Here is a 17665-nt window from a genome sequence, read left to right as displayed (position 1 = left end):
ATAGGAGATGGTACATACATATTTCTCCCAGTTAGTGCGACCAGCAGAACAGCTTGTTCTTAATGAGGAATAAGATAGGGTTGACAGGGGATCTTCGGACTCCCATGGGTCTGGGTTCTCATCATGGCTCCATCGCTAGCTGACAGGTCATAGTTTGTAAAATGCAGACAGCATTTTCTTCTTTCTGGGGCTTCTGTGAGGGCTGAGTAGCAAACACCTGAAGTGCCCTGCACAGGGTAGGTGTGCAGTGATTGGTAGAAGGGGCTGCCAGGAATCAGGTAATTTGTAGGCTTGACTGCTGGTTGGATCCTAAGCCATTCCAGGAACATTAGACTCTATCGAGAACTGAAGTGAGTAGTCCCCTCTCTGCTCCAATCTCAGAGTCACTGAGGTGCTTGCTACTGTGACATTTGTCATTACTTTAGGTTTGTGGACCTTGCAACGGAGAGACAGTTCACTTCTTTTCACCTGTGATTCATTGGTGGTGTACGCATATGTTACCTGGGAAGAATCCTCCTGTGGGAAACATATTTCATGGTATCCTATCCAATTGAGTTTTTCTATAAAAAAACAGGACTATTAGGGGCACCTGGGTGGCTCAATTGATTGAGCATCTGACTCTTGATTTCGGCTCAGGTCATGAGATCAAGCCCCTTATTGGGCTCCATGCTCAGCACGATGTCCACTTGTCTCTCTTCCCCTGCCCTCCCCCTGCTCATGCTCTCTCTCAAATAAATAAAACCTTAAAAAAACAAAACAAAACAACCACAGGACTATTAGCCATTATATTGGGTAAGACCTTTGTGGAGTCACTTACCTGCCCCAGGTTTCCATGTCCACATTTATCACATGATACATAAATGACATCTCTGGAAACTGAGTCTTTGTCTCTGGATCTGCTTCTGGGGGAACCCGAAGTGAGGCCCCTTGGGAAGAGGACAAGACACATTCTGACTAATTCGGCCTTTCTGATTAACAGAGGGAGACACTGGGGAGCCATGCAAGTGACATTTCATTTTCTATGGCGAGTGACGAATGTCATCAGATGAGGTAACCAGAAAGGGAAACGACTTCTAGTACTTAATACCATTGGGTTAGAGACTGATGATTGTGAAAATTACTCCTAAGCCCCAATCACCTGAGGAAGACGGGGAAGACCCTGGATTTGCTCCGACCTTTGTTTGGTGCAATCCGGAGGCTTTGCTCTTCTCAATGGCATGAGCAGAAACCTGTCGTGTTCATTTCTCAAGGACAAGAACCATGTCTTCCACTTCTTTTTTTATCCCCTTGTTGGAAAACCATATCTTTTCATGTGTTGGTAATTGTCCTGAAGGTTCTGAAGAAAAAGGTGACCCAATTCTTTTAAGAACAAAGCAGGCCCAGCAATGAGGAACATTTTCCCTGGTTGGAAATGTACACAGGAAAATCAGAAGGTGTGTGATAAGAGGTCGTTTGTCTTCTGTTTGTGTCGCAGGGAGGGAAGGAAGCAGAGAGCTTTCAGGGATGTGGGGAAAGGATTTCACACTTTCCTTGAGGTTCCTGGGAACTTGGTGCTGAGAGGTGTGCAGGGAATTAGCCTTCCATCATGGACTCGGGTCGAGGATTCTTATACCAAGAAGCCCCACTGAGCGTTGTTCTTCGTCCCTAGCTGCTCTTCCCCTCACCCAGGCTTTCCTGCCCTCCTGCCTGGCTGGCTACACGAGCTTTCTTGCCTCTCCCTCCCACCACACCTCATGCTGATGCCGGGGCTGACCTCTCATCTCCCTGTTCCTCATCCCCCTCGGGCCCCTGGCCTCCCACGCCAGCCTTTTCCCCATGGCTGCCGGGCCATCGCTTGTGCAGATCCCTGTGCTGGGATGCCCTGTCTCACTTTGCCTCCCTGGCTACATCCTACTTACTCAACAGGGTGGAACTCAAATGCTTCCTGGACACAGCCAGACATAGGTTATAGACCAAGTCTCCATGCTTCCGCAGGCTCTCGATACCCTTCTCTTACTCCTTGTTACTCCACATTGTGATTTGTTTAATCATCCAGGTCCTCTGTAGGGACGTGGCTCCTTGCAGGTGTCCCTGTGCCAGGCTCATTCTGATTCTCCAGAGGGTCCTCCATGCCTGGTCCATGATGGACACCTAGTGTGGGTTTGTGGAACATAATTAGATGGCCTTGAACTTTACTTTCTCATGTTCACATTTTCCTTCTTTTCACCTAGGCCTTAGATACCTAGAGAGTAGGTGTGATTTATTTCAGGTCCTTTTTTGTAATCATGATTACTTTCTGGCCCTCCCAGCCCTCTGCCAGCCTGGGCGCTTGAGAAGTGGCCATTGGGCAAGAGAATAGAAGGCACTCATTCCTCCCGAGCTCAGCTCACCGTCCTCTGTCTCACATGGATATGCTGTCAGAGAATATTTTATCATTCTTCATGCTTAGAAGCCTGGGCCCTTGATCCAGGTCATTTCTAAGTCAGAAGTGATATAGTTTCCAGATCCCTGTGCTCTGAGAAAATCCCTGGCAGAGCCTCCTGCCTCGGGAGATGTGACATGTGCTCTTGCAGTACATCTCACACACCTGTGGGTTGACGAAAGGTAATTTAACACCTGTCCAGACCTCCCTTGAGGCTCTCCAAGTGGGTTAATGGGATGTCGGGCACAGCTTAAGAGAAGAGTCAGAGCCCATCGGCTTTACAAGTATAAGTGCTTCCGGCAACAGGCCCTGCCCCCTACTTGGTTCCTATTCACAGGGCAGCCCACGCTGGGCAGGCGCACTCTGAAGCCAGACATGTCTGGAAATAACGCAACTTCTCTGAGGCTCCCTTTGGGCTCCATCCTGTAGAGCCATGCTCAAGGGCATGATGGTAGGCGGCTATTGACCGGGTCTCTCTGCTGCAAGCACCAGAATCCAAGATGCAATTATCAGAGCGGTTTCTCAGATCTAGGCATCTATTATAAATGGGTATCCAAGATTTTGTAAAGCTGGTAAAATGATTCATTGAGAAGGTCAACCCAAAATATAAAATGAAGTGTGTTGGATTTACCAGTTACTTTCATGACTATTATACTTTCAAGTAACATAATACACACCTCGGGTATGATGCTGACTTCCTACCTGTTCCTTTTTGGGAACTGGTGAGACTCCTTGAGCCGCACAGGCCTTTCAGTGTTTCAGTCCTGGGGATGTGAGCCTGGAGATGCAGGAAAGGGAAGCTGCATGTAGGCTTGCTTAACTAATGCAAATTCAGTGAGGGAGAGAAAGAGACATAGAGCTTGAGATAGACAGAGACAGAGAAACAGAGAGGAGCGATGAGTGATTTGCCTGGTCTGGTGATTATACCTGCCATTCTCAACGAGCCCATTTCTAGTCACAAGCAAGAGGTGGTGAGGATGCTAATCTACCATTGGTCTTGGTGCCTGTGCGGCTTACAGGTCGAGCCCCGGCTTGTGACCCTGCTGTCTACAGAGCTATACTTCTTACATCCAGTCCTCTTTGTCACATCCCTCCCGTTACCGAATCCAGTATACACAGTAACATCTTTGACCAAGCAGGGCTGTTTGTACCAAATGAGGCAAACTGTAGTTTACGGACAATTTATAGCATTCTCAGGGGACAATTTTAATAGATTTTTTTTTTTTTGCCTTATGTGCTGAACTTTGACCCCAATTTCTGGGTCAGATGCAACTTCACCAGAATGGTAACGCGAACGATGGGAACAACATGGACAATCATGATGGCCGGCCTTCATTGCTTACTCAGTTCAGCCACCACGGTAGGGACATTTTATGGACTCTCTTCATCTTCTCACCACGATTCTATACACCAGATATGATATTTTTGCTGCAGTCTTTTACATGAGGTACAGATTTCATGGAGTATATTTTGATGACTCTTCACATGTATGTGTTCACATAACCAGCACCTGAACAAGATAGAGCATGTTGCTGTCCCCTCAGCAGTTTCTTCCACGCCCCTTCTTGCCCAACACTGTTCCCTGCTAAGGTGGCCAATATTCTGACTTCTAAGATTGTAGTTTTTGACCTCCTGTTGTGGGACTTCATATAAACAGAATGATACAATGTATACCTTTCAGTATCTGGCTTCTTTCTTGCAACATAATGTTTTTGACATTTTCTTTGTTGTGTTTAGCACCAGTTCCTTTCTTATTGCTGTGAAATACTTCCTTGTATGAACATACTGCAATATATATATATATATATATATATATATATACTGTGCACCAGATATTCTTTCCATTTTATAGTTGGGAAAATGTAAAAAAATGGTGATCTGGGGCAGGAAGGCAAGTAAGGATTGGACCTAAGCTTTGTCCTACTCCAAAGGCTCTTAGCTGCTGCCTCTGTTTTCCAGCTGCAGGAGAGAAGCCCGAGCTACGTAGGAGCAGATGAACACGTACAGGTCCATGCGTGCTGATGACGGGGTCCATAATGTACCTGTCTCACCAAGTGCTCCTTTCCAGCCAGTTTTCTGCAGATGGAGTAAGCCTTGGAAATTCAGGCACTCCCAGCCTAGAAGGCTAGGCTATCATAAAGCCCGAGTCTCCATTCCTTTATTCGGAGCCTCGATTCCTGAATTTAACAGAAGAGGTATTACTTTGATGTTCGAATCATGCCTTTGATCAAAAGCTTGCTGGCTCCCTCGTGTCTCTTAGAACAAGACAGTAGTTCTATTGTGCTGGCGTGTGTTGTAACATTTTGGACAGCAGAAATGACATTTACATGAAACAGCCATCCTTGGAATGCATGAGATAAGACATTTCAACAGCTCCTCGAAGAAGAGTCCCCAGCGTTGACTTTAAATCAAACAGAAGTAATAGCATGTCATCTGGCTTCCCCTTCTCTACCTGGTGTTAATTAAAATCCTGATAACAGAACTCAGTCAACATCCATATGAGGAAGACCAAAGCATAGCTTAAAAATGTTCAGATGAAAGTACAGTTAATCAGAATTAAAACAAAAGCACCCCCACGCAGTCTTCATTCTCATTTGGCTTCAGCTGGACGAGATGATTAATAAGCAAAAGTAATTTCTAAGGACTGCCCCCCCACCCTCGTTGTACTTTCTGAACTGAACCGTTTGAAATAATTGAACAATTACTTTGTGCAATATTATCAAAGTTTATTAAATTGCTCCCGTCAGCTTTGTCCAATTACCAAATTCAGCTGATTTGCATATTGCAAAACAGAGTGGTGACAGGGGTTCCCAGGGTAGCACCTCGTTATTTTTGAGCAGAGAGAAGCTGTAAAGTTCATTTGGTTCAAATCCTTTCCTCTTACAGAGTAGGAGGCTGAAGCTCAGTGAGGAGAACTGACTTGGCCAAGGTGCACGCAAGCTACAGAGAGGTCAGGACTGTGCCCCCTGCTCTCCAGAACCCCCATCTGTCTGCAGGGCCCTAAATGGGCAAGCCCCATGTTAGCCCCAGTGGGGCCAGACTGTGTTTCCACGTTTCTGCATGTCTCAATTAGTTCCAGTTTAGTCATAGCACTGAGCATGCTCTTAAAAGGCAAATCCGTTCTGACAGGACAGGAAATAATACAGGCAGATTATTCCAGGGCAATTTAGTAGCTCAAGTACCTGGGAATTTTGAAGTGACAGGCGGAATGGTCCTAAATAAAACACTGTTTTCTCGTTGGGGGTGGAAAACTGACTTCCAGCACTTTCCACCTCTATCCTGGTCTCAGAATCCTTTTCCTGGGTCTCATTTGGACCCTGTTTTTACTTCTAAATTTTTATTATGCGAAGTTACCAACATATGCAAATATGAGAGTCATATAATACACCCTACATATGTCCAGCACGCAGTTCAACAGTGACCGACACATGGGCTACCCTGTTCTGTCTGCTCTCTCGTACTTCCTCATTCACTAAACCATTTGGAAGCAGATGTAACATTTTGTCCATATATTCTTCATCATGGACCTTAATTTTTTTTAAGGTCATTCTTTTATATGTCAGTGAAATGTGTACTCTCTGAAACTTTTAAATAATGAAACATTATGCAACCATTAAAAGGATGTTTTTGACATGCGAAAATGTTCTTCATAATTTAAGGACATGGAGATACCAACAGAACGTGGAGTATGTTTTTATTCTATAACACGCACACAGAATCTGAAAGGATGTGGACTAGGTTGCAATTTCTCCTTGTTCTTTTTGCTTATCTTTGCCCCCCTATTTGTTTTTGGTGAACACACCTCATTTGTGTAATAAAATGAAAAGGACGTGAGGGTTGAAAGCCATTCATAGAGACAGCGTAAGAGAGACGATCGGGAGGCTGAATTCTGCTTCTTAGATTGTAGGAAGTTGTCTTGCGGGGAAGACATGGCCCATCAGGTGTGCAAGTCTCCTGGATTAGACTCAGTGATAACAGAAAGGAAAGTGATTAAACTTTTCTGATTCAACAAATGTTTTATGAAGCACCCACTCTGGACCAGGCATTTGCTACTTACTACGATTACAGCTATTTGACCAGAAAGAACACAATCACGTTAGACCTTCACTACTCAAAGTGTGGCCCACGGATCCACATCACCTGGAAGCTTGTTAGACATTCAGACTCTGGTCCCACCCCAGACTTACTGAATCGGAAGCTGCTTGTAAGAAGCTCCCCAGATGATACAAATGCACATTAAAGTCTAAGAGGCATGGGGCTAGAGCAGGATATCCTTGACCACTGGGAATGTGGCTCATCTGTTTCTGCTTTCCCAGCCTGACTTAGGGCATCTTCAGAGAAGGGGAAGGTCGCAACGGTCAGGATGAAAATTGCGCTGGGCTTGGGTTCCTGATGCAGCTTTATTGATCAAGTAATTAGATGAATGTCTTTACACACTGCTTCTAATCCTGCCCCACAGCCTTTCTAACTCACCATTGCCAAGGAAGCATCTTCAGACACCTTGGCTGGGCATTCAAGACCCAGCACAGAACATACCTTTGCAATTGGTCTTTTTATTCTTGAGCACCCAAAGATCCTCTCAACACTATGCCTTTATCTCCTCCACTAGGAACTCTGAAAAGATGGGTCCATGTTTTCCCTATTCTTTAAACCCCAGATGCCATGCCATCTCCTCCAGGAAGCCTTGCGAGAATACACCAGCCTGCAGAATTTCTTCCTTCTCTACACTTTGGCAGGGCCTATTGCCTGTGCCATTCACTGGTCCCTTCTGCTGTGAGTAACCTAAACTCCCAAAGCCTCAGCTTCCTTGTCTGTGAAATGGAAGTCCCAGTTCCTTCTTCACAGGGAATCTTGAGTATAAATTGAGAAGTATATATAAAGCACTTAGGACAGTGTCTGCATAGTATACTCCAGAATTTTTCTGACCTTATTAATATCAGAAAACATTGAGCTTCATGATAAATCTATGAGACAAGTGCTATTATACTTCTTATTTTACAGATGAGGAGACAGAGACACAGAGAGGTTGACCGACTTACCCAAGGTCACAGCAGTAAGTGAAGGGGAGACCAGAGGTAAGCTCAGGTGTTTAACTTGTACCTACAGGCTTGTGTGTGTGTGTGTGTGTGTGTGTGTGTGTGTGTGTGTGATAAGAATACTTAACACGAGACCTACCCTCTTAATACATTTTTAAGTATACAATATGGTATTAACTGTGGGTACAATGTTGTATAGCAGATCTCTGGGACTTATTCGTCTTGCATAACCAAAACCTTATACTGTTGAATAGCAACTCTCTACCCCCTCGACCCCCTACCCCTGGAAACCACCATTCTACTCTCTCCTTCTATGAGTTTGATTGTTAGATGCCTCCTCTACGTGGATTCATGCAATATTTGTCCATCTGTGACTGGCTTATTTCACTTAGCACAGTGTCCTCAAAGCTCATCTATGTTGTATATTTGGCAGGCTTTCCTTTGTTTTTAAGGCTGAATAATATTCCATTATATGTGTTTGGAAATTGGAACACTTGAAGGCTGTTGGTCTGAGTATAAAACATGCAGACACTATGGGAAACAGTGTGGAGGTGCCTCAAAAAGTTAAAAATAGAAATATCGTGTGATGTAGCAATCCCACTTCTGAGTATGTCACTTACAGAATTGAAGTAGGATGTCAAAGACATATTTGCACTCCTGTGTTCATTGCAGGATTATTCACAACAGCCAAGATGTGGAAACACCCTAACAGTCTGTCAGGGGATAAATGGATGACGTGCATGAGTGGACAAGTGAATGCCTACATTTAGGCGTTCCTCTGCAATGGGGCAGTGAAGGTGGTTATTTCTGTCCCCTTGCCCCCACTTCCCAGTGCCTAGCCCAATTATATGGTTGCATAAGTCAACATGTTTGGTTACATATTTTTTCTGTCAGTAAGCTTGCCGTTAGGTGCTGTGGTTTGGCTGGAATAGAGGCACCCTTTTCATCCCCACTAGTTGGCTGGCGTGTCTTGGAATGAAAATGCACTCGAGTTTTCTGTGAGGAATTCTGGCCTGCTTCATGGCCTTCTCCAGCAGACAGATGGCGCAAGCATCTTTCCACCCACCCAGGGCCCTGGCAGTTCTTCCTGGCCAGCACACCTGGTCAGCCATGGAAGTATGGAAAGAGCACTGGTTGGGAGTTAGGAGACCTGAGTCAGAGCACCTGCTCCTTGATGTACATGTTATGTGTATGTCATTCAATGTCTCTGAACCTCAGTGACCTCATCTATAAAATGGGAACCATAATATCAACCTCACAGGGTTGTTCTGAGAGTTGATTGGGAGCAGGGAGAGGAAGACCTTCCAGACTATCGATGTTCCAAGCATAACCCACTAGAAGATGAGGACGTTGAGTGCAGAGACCATATGTAGTTACTGAACAGAACATTGGGTGTTCTTTCTTTTACCTGAAATTAGATTCCAAATAGAGTTCAAATTACTTGTCTCCATAATTATTTTAAATAACTACATACTATATCGTTGGGCTGATGTATTTCAATTACCTGGGCCATTTCTATTAGAAAATGATATACTGAACATGCTTAAGCACCTTTGCTCCTTTGACTCATGACTTTGGATGAATTTTGAGGAGAGTAATTGTGGGGGGAAAAGGGAATAACACGCACACTGTTCTGATTCGTTGAGTGCATTTTCATATTGCTCTTATAACATTGTGTAAAATTTACCAGACCTTCACTAGCATTGGGTTTTTACCATTTAAAAATTAAAAATAAAACCTACGTTCGTAGTCAAAAACCCCACAGCTCAGCTGAGTACCTTTCACATACTCACAGTTTTGTACGGATCACATCAAATGGTGAGCAATTTTTTATTCAATCTTTCTCCCAGCCGCTCCCGCCCATATGTGCACCACACGAGGATAGTTGATGGTCATCTTTCACAGCCAGAACCTAGTAGGTTTGCTATAATTATTTGTTGATGTCATATCTTCTATCTTGCTAAACACAGTGGTCGCCTTACAGTGATTTGAAATAAAGCTAACATTTGGTTTTGCCCTTGGATGGTGAGTGTTGGTTTCGAACCAAAGTTCTGTTGGGCTCTGTGGAATTCTAGGAAATGACTTCTGGGTTGTTCAAAGCATAGCTGTGTTCCTAGAGGAGGGGCAGGTGAAGCCTCTCAGGGTGATGCTTTGCAGAGGATATTTGGACCCATAGCCCAGTAAACTGATTACAGGTAAGATAGTTCCCATCCGAGGTACACTGGTGCAGGCCGGGGATTGTTGGCCACACACGCACGTCTGGCTTAGTCCAGTGCAGCCCCTGGTCTACAGAGACAGTGGCTGAAAATACTACCTGGATATTGCTGCAGTGATGGAGGCTGTTTTCAAAGGAGGGGTTTGAAAAACTTTTTATTTGAAGCTGAAAACCAGTCTGAGCTAAGTGCTCTGTTGATGAGGAAGCTGTGAGTAAGGAACACAGGGGCTGTGATGGAGGAGCTCAGGAGGCTGCAGGGCAGGGGGAAACTGCTGGGCGGGTGAAGGCCTCTGGGCGGGGGTAGGCTGACGGGAGGATGAGCGCGCTCAGTCAGGGTTCTGATGGAGGAGATTCTGAAATGACAAAGAAGAGATGTTTGGGATGTCACAGGGACAGGAAAACAGCAGAGCTAGGGAAGAGTGGCTGCCAGACACCAAGAAGTGGGGGGAGGGGAGAGTGCTGGAGGGGCACCTCCTGCTGGGTGGGGAAGTGGGGTACGGCCTCTGCTCCGGACATCTCCTCTGAGGTCATGCCCGAGGGGGTGTGCAGAGGGAGAGGCAGCCTGGTGGAGGACTCAGGCATGACTGCCCACCCCGGTCAGTCCAGCTCTTGTCACCATCCCCCATCCTTCAGCCCAAGCCTGAGGCTCTTCATGTGCCAGCTGGATTTCTGCCAAAATCTCTTACATGGTGGCTGCACCTCCTTCTCCCTTCCCAACTCTCCATCTTCCCAGCTGCTGTCCTGGGTGAGTGACCTTTCAAAGAAATTCGTTTGACCTCATCCTTTCTCCTTCGGAGCACCTCTAATTCTTCCCCATCCTTCCAGGAAGCCTCTTTGGTGTGGCATTCAAGGCCTTCCACAGCTGTCCCACGGATACCTTTCTCCTCCCCAGCCACGACACTCCCCCTCTCCTTCCTTGTCTTTAGGCTCCTGTGAGGGTTTCCTCTTCTCAGATCCATACGCTTTTGTGTAAGTGAGTCTATCATCCTGGAATTCCCTCCCCTCTTCGTCTACCTGGAACATTCCCACCCATCCATCAGGGCTCGATTCAAACGTCCCCCGCTTTAAGAGACATTTCTTTGTTCACATTTTAATAAGAATGGAGTTCTTTAAAGAGATGAAGCTCTGACTACCAGTGGGATAAAAGTTGGAGAGAACTTTGTTGAAGGCAGATAAAAAAAAAAACAAACAAACCCGAAATGGACATGGATACCCATTATGTGCTAGGCAATTCAGAGACCTGATCCTCTGTGGACATTTCAAGGACACTGAGAAGAAGAGGAAATTGTGGGCCTGGAGTGGTAAAGTGACTTGCCTGAGGTCACCCTGTTAGCATGGGGCAGAGCTGGGACTGGAGCTCATCTTCCTGACTGCAAGGCCCACGGATATCAGGCAGCATCCTCTGCCCTGAAACTATAGTATGGAGGCACTGCTCATTCCTTCAGTGAGGGCGTCCTGTTTGCCTATGCTCGGGGAAGGAGGAGCCCAAGACCCTAAACAGTCCTGAATCACCTCAGTATTGCAAGAAGCTGTTAGTCTAGTTAAGAGGCAGAGTTATTTTAGCAAAAATGTTTCTACTTTCAGGGTTAGGAGATGACACATTTCTAGGCCAAATGTCAGGTAGCCAGAAGCTTCTGACACCTGAACCATGTGTTCGCTCAGTACTCAGGGTAAAGGTGGGCTCCTGAATCCACAGCCCAGGAATGAGACAGCTGGTCCCCTCCTTGGAGGCCTTCACACTTCCTCTTTCCTTTTTGTTTGGCTGTTACTTCCTTGGGGGAAGACTTTCATGACTTTAGACCCCTCGTGGACTCTGTTGGTCTCCCCCATGGCACTTGTCTCAACTGGAGTTATATTTGGAAGGAAATTGGAGGAGTGCTTTGTTTAATTTTTGGTCCTCTTGCTGAGGTGTGAGTGCTGCCATGTTGAGCTTTATCTGCAGCCCCTCCTCCGTGCCTGGCACTCGACAGTCAGGACATCCTCCAGACTGCATATTTATAACAGAACCGAGCTGTGTTTGGCTCCATCCTTGCAGGGTACAGAGTAGATGCTCAGCCCTTCCCCTGGAATGAAAATGGCGGAATGGGCGGTACTGCTGGACTCTGCCGCTAGGGGGCAGAATTGGGAGAACTGTGGAAAGTCCATTCCCCGGATGCTGATTGGGGGGGGGGGGGGGCTGGGGGAAGTGCCTGTTTTCTCTTGAGGAGGTCCTATAAAAAGAGGAGCAGGGAAAAGGAGGGCGCAGAAAAGAGGCTGCAGGGAAAGACATCTAGACCTAGACCCTGGACTCTGATGCTGACTTGGACCTTTTGCCCTCTCTCCACTGGAAAACAGCCATTTGGGCAAAACAACACTTAAGACTCTTTCCCACACCTATGGTTGGTGATCAGGTTGGCAGGATGTGGTAAAGAAGAGCCTAAACTGAGGGCTGGGGCTGGAGGTCTAGCCTTAACTCTTCCAACTCACTGTGTGTGTGACTTTCTGAACTCCAGAGTGCCCACTGAAAATAGGGCACTTGGGGAGACAGATGCTAAGGCACCCTCTATGGTCAAGATGTTGGGCCTCAAGGCAACCCAGGTGCCCCAGAAATCCTTGATCTAACCCACCTGTTTCTTCTGGTCTACATACAACCAGGTGGGATGGTCAGTCATTTCCTTCCTCAGAGTTAGAGTCTTCAACTTTGAAATAAGGTGAATAGCTTAGTATGGAAAAAAACACACTCCAGTGGGAATGAGAAGGCTTTGGTTTCTGTCCCACCTCTGTTGTAATCTGCTGTGTGACCATGGGTTAAATACCTCCCCTCTCTGGGTTTTAGGAGCTCCATTTCCAATGAAGAGGAAGTAGATAATCTGGAGGGCTCTTGCAGCTGAACTAGTGTTTGATTTTAGATGGCATCTGGACATTCTACCACAGCATGGCCAAACACAAATAAACCTTGAAAAGGCAGTCCTGTGAGAAGAGAGACCCATACCTGGTTGAGCCCATTCTGGACAGCTGGGTCTGAACTCCAGGAATCATTCAGGATCTACCCAAACATGGCTTGGATTCTGTTACAGCATCTAGAGACAGATCTTTTCTTCAGACTTAGCAAAGGCTTTGACATGATATGTTGAGGGTGCCCCAGTCTACACAGGCATGAGAACCGGCTACAAACCGGAGTGTGAAAAACCCATTCCTCCTCACCAAGGATTCAAGAGACCTGTATATGTGGACCTGGGGTAGAGAGAGAAGCGATCACTCAGATGACATTCTTCTTTCAAGTACCACAGATTCTCTTCTTTATGTTCAACACAGTTCTTGGCCCACTTAAATCACTTATTTATTCTGCAAATATCCATTAAGCACCTGCTGTGTGTGCCAAGCACTGTTTGAGGCTGTGAGGCTATAGCAGAGAGCGAAGCAGACAGAAATCTCTGCCTACCAGAGTTTGCTTACTCTTGGGGGAGAGACAGGAGGCCAGTAGATGGATCCATAAGGCCATGGGTGGTGATAGATGCCTTGGAGGACAATACAGCAGAGGTGCCCATGGGATCTCCTGTGAGGGGTGGCCAGGTGAGTGAGGGGGTGAATGAAGGGAGAGAGGGAGGTGGTCGGAGGTATCCGGGAGGAACATCTGTCTGCCTCTGGTTTTAAGGGCCTCTGCTTCCAAGTTGCTGGTTTCCATGTCTCAAGTGCTCAAGCAGGCTTTAGCATCGGAAGTTCATCTTTTGTGTCTCTATCTAGTATCCAGATGCAGTGTGGCAGCTTTCTGCTGCTCTCTCCAATCAGATACTTTCGTTTTTGTTTTCTCTGAGGACTGTGGCTGGCCGGAGAGATAGGTATTCTCTCTTGGCCTGGAGGGAACGGCCATGTCTTGTTTATAGCCTGGGCGGAAGCAGGTTCTCCATTGGGCGGAGACATGGATGCCATGACAGCCTTGAGAGGCACCGCCTTACCTTCCCCGGGAGCAGGGTCACAGAACTTGATAACTGTGGTCACTTCATGCCCAAAGTCATGAGGTTTACAAAGTGGTCTTTCAGAGTTAAATCATGAATGATCATTAAATGTTTGAGGGGGGATTCAATGCTGGACAAAAGAGCTGGCGTGGAATTACTGAGCCAGGAGACTTCGGCACATGAACGAGGACTTTTCTCATCTGCACACCTGTTTGCTGAGAGGGGGACATCCCAAACCATGGCGGGAATGCTCATCAGGAGAGACAGATTCACAAGTGCTAGATAGTTGGCTTTCATGTTTGTCAGTGATTCATGAAGTGATTATCAACATTTGAAACCACTTCATGAATCAACCAGGAGCTGGAAAAGATGTAACTATAATGAACTCATTTCCATAGAAATAGGACCAGACTCACGGGTGGGCCAGAGAGTTGCTGTGGCTTAGGCTTCACGCCCTTCCCTCCTGCCTCCTCCTCATTTCTGACAGGCTCATTTCAAGCCTCATTATCTTTGATCACTTTGCTCCCTAACCAAGAGCTGCCACATCCAGGAACCTTGCAAATGGCGGAATTAGAGTCTTTCTCTGTTCAGCTTGGAGGTGGGCATCTCTTGCGGTCTGTTATGGGTTGAATTGTGTCCCCTCCCATACACAGTTCATACGTTGAAGTCTTAACCCCTAGGGACTCGGAGTGTGCTGTATTTGAGGCAGGGCCTCTGAGGGGGTAATGAAGGTAAAACAAGGTCATATGGGCGCTCCTCATTCAATATGACGGGTGTCCTTATAGGAAGAGGGGATTAGGACAGAGACACACAAAGAGGAAAAGCCACGTGAAGACACAGAGAGAGGTCTTAGAAGAAATCAACTCTGCGAACACTTTGATCTCAGACTTCTTATCTCCAGGACTGTGAGAACATGAATTTCTGTTGTTTAAGCCACTTAGTTGAATTGTGTTAAGGCAGCCGTACCAGAGTAACACAGGGTTCTCAAATGTGTGTTTCTCTTGGGAAGCTTTTGTGCAACCAGACTGTATCTATGGGGTGACATTGGCAAGGCACCTTCCCCAGGGGCCACTGAATTCTTTCCCCTAAAGTCTTATTATGTCTGCCCCACATCCCTGGAATTGGCTATTCTTCGATCCTGACACCTGCCAGAAACAAGACCATTTGAGCACCTTGGGCTGTCGGGGGCCTCCTTAGGTTTCACCACTGTCTTAGCTTGGGTCTTTCCGAAAAGCAGATCCTAAGACAAAGACTGGGTACGTGGGGTTCATCTGGAATGTGATCTTTGAGAAGCTGTGTGAGGGGATGGGGAGGTGAGAGAGAGAGAAGAGCACAGCTAATAAACAGGGTGTTAGCAAGTGCCTTACTGCTGGGGGCAGCTGGGGCTGTTCTCAACAGGGACCCGGCAGAGAGTATGTGGGACACACCCTGGATTATCCTCCAAGGGGCAAGGAAGCTGAGGCATTTATGCACCAACTCCTGTGCCCCACTGACTGAGGGTCTTGTGGGAGGCTGGAACTCCTCTGCACTGTGGCCTTTCACACAGGCCAGCCTAATCTTGCAGCCAGCGAAAACCCGCCGGTGGAGAGGCAGGAAGATGTTGGTGGGTGTGGGAATGTCAGTCGGCAGGTGACCTCCAGGGTGGGCTGAGGGGCTTGGACGTGGCACCCATACTGTCAGCGACACCAGGCCCCTTCCTCTCCAGACCTCTTTCCGTGGGCTCTAGCATGTTCGGCACCTAGCCCACCCAAAAGGCAAAGCACTTCGCCTCTCTCTCTGGCTGAGTTTTCAACTCCTTTCCATGAGGCGTTTGCTCCGTTAACACCCAGCGCTTGTTTCAGACGTGACACTTCAAAAGAGTCACATCTGTTTCTTCGGACTCACCACTCAGCTAGATGAAAGGCAGAGTCTTGCAGAAACCAGAATGAAAGGATTCTTCGGTGAGTTTTCCTTTCTCTCAAAAGGAGGGCTTCAGCTAGCGGATCTCTGCATCCCGTCGCTTCCATGAATCCCGGGTTGGCCAGGCAGCTTGGCAGCAGGCGGAGGAGTATTTCTGGAGCATACTGGAGCTAGCGGGTCTCATATGGCTGCCTTTGCAAGCGGCGCCCTTCTGGGTTCCATTCCACTGGCCCCTTTAGAAGAGATTGTGATATAATTTCAAGAGGATTGTGCTCCCTGAGTAGTTCAATAAGTGTTTTGATGTGGCCTCTAAACGTCCAGATTTGGGGGCTGAGGGAAGTATTCCACATGCCATTTGTATCAAGTGTTAAGTCCTTTCAATTTTCCATCTGAGAAAAAACCAAAAAACATGTCAGAAATGATGGTCAAAGTTCTGATGTGGAGGACCAGCCTTCAGGGGCATTGTTTGGGGACCACTGCCTGGTGAGGAGGAGAGACTCGTGGTTGGGAATTTGCAGAGGTTGGGCCAAATACCAGAAAAAACAAAGCAAATTCTGACCACTAGGGGGTCGAATAGGCCCTCCAAGTAGAGCCCCCATTGGACCCTTAATTCAGGTATCCCCCAAATCAGAGGTGGAGACGAGAACCTGGGTGCAGGCCGTTTGTGTGGGAGGCGCTTCTAGGGAGCATGGCAAGGGAGCAGAGAAAGCCAGATGGGGTGGGAGGAAAGCCAGTGAAGGGCGCATTAATGAGCAGGGTACTGATGAGGTGGCTGGGCCCCATCCCCACTGGGGACCTTATGAGGAGCAGTATAGAACGCGCTTTAGAATTATTCGGGCTCCTGGGTGGCTCAGTCGGCTAAGCGTCCAACTCATGAATTCGGCTCAGGGAAGTCGTGAGATCGAACCCCATGTTGTGCTGAGGCGGGGCATGGAGCCTGCTTTAGATTCTCTCCCTCCCTCTCCCTCTGCCCCTCCCATGAGCACACTCTCTCTCACTCTCTCACGAGAGAGAGAGAGAGAGAGAGAGAATTATCCCACAGAGGATGGGGAGCTCCCAGTAGTTGACATGTGTTCCTGGGGAACTGACTCCCATTCACTTCTCATTGCCTGTAGGTCAGCTAAGTGGCCTCCTGGGAGGCCACCTGATGTGGGACACTAGTCCCTGTAGGGAACAGCCCACTACCACTGTGCAGAGCCAGGGAGCTGAGAGGATGGGGTCCAGCACATCACAAGCTTCTGTTACAGACTCTTAGTTTGGAGAATCAAGGTCATTCATTCTTCTCACCCATTGTACATTTGAGCATTTATATTGTTCCATCTATGCTTAAAGTTGGGGAGAGAGTGGTGAATTCTACTCCTGTCTCTCTGGCTGCTCAGAGTTAGAGGGGAAGGCAGTGAAAGTCACATAATTTTAAAGGATTCAGAAGCACAAGCCTATCTCCTGTGGGGAGGGAATCCAGCTGGTGAGGTCAGGCCACAGGGCCCTTCATCATCGCCATACACACTTGGAAAACTGATCTAGACATGGTCCTTCTGAAGGGCCTCTGTTGTCCCATCTGGGCGTGGGAAAGACGGTGTATGTGTGGATGAGAGAAGAAGTCTCCCCACTCATGGGTTTTTTGCTCATTGGCAATCAGTTCCTCTACCCCAGCTCCCAGAGAATGGATGTACTGTGTATCAAGGAAGGCTCTCCACCCTGGGGAAAGACTTCCTTGCGGGTCAAGCTGTTCACACTCACATGTGCTCTCAAGGAGGTCATGAGGGTACCACAAATGAAGAACAGGGAACTGAGGGGGACGTGGCAAGTCACACTTGAGTAACTGGGCAGGTGTTGGGTGCCATTCATGGAGCTGGAGAAGGCAGGTGGAGGGGCTGGCTGGCTCTGGGGCCGAGAGGAGGAGCCCAGCTCAGACCTGCAGGTCATGAGATGTGAGCGGCAGGTAGGCCAGGCTGATGGGGTGCAGTTCAACTGCCTGGCCCTGCCTGAGTTTCCTTCCTTCATGTTCTCGCATCCCTTCGTTCAGGCCTGGCAGCTCTCCCCTCCAGAGCTGGCATTGTCTCCAGCTTCCTGCCTTGCCCTGATAATTCTGCGTGGTTCCTCATGAGGCTGGGTGATGCTGTGGAAGGGGAACCTGATCTGGAATCAGATAAAGCTAGACTCTGAGTCTTGCTCCATC

The 17665-nt window shown here is 47.5% G+C and overlaps 1 long non-coding RNA gene across 19 annotated transcripts in view; it reads left to right on the top strand.

Annotated features, from left to right (window-relative positions):
- The window catches only part of LOC105237265, a 493381-nt gene that overhangs the window by 17856 nt on the left and 457860 nt on the right, over positions 1-17665 (top strand). For 16 of the 19 annotated variants that reach the window (XR_004618904.1, XR_004618908.1, XR_004618907.1 and 13 more), the window contains exons 2-4: positions 3668-3761; positions 4361-4596; positions 7403-7476. This is a non-coding gene — a long non-coding RNA (uncharacterized LOC105237265). Of the gene's footprint in view, positions 1-979; positions 1051-3667; positions 3762-4360; positions 4597-7402; positions 7477-17665 lie in introns of all 19 variants that reach the window. The other 3 variants (XR_004618910.1, XR_004618911.1, XR_004618912.1) reach the window with 2 other exon arrangements.

The sequence above is a fragment of the Ailuropoda melanoleuca genome, chromosome 12, assembly GCF_002007445.2.
Source record: "Ailuropoda melanoleuca isolate Jingjing chromosome 12, ASM200744v2, whole genome shotgun sequence".
NCBI lineage: Eukaryota > Metazoa > Chordata > Mammalia > Carnivora > Ursidae > Ailuropoda > Ailuropoda melanoleuca.
The sequence above is the reverse complement of the archived record's forward strand: the minus strand, read 5'-3'. Positions and strand labels throughout refer to the sequence as shown.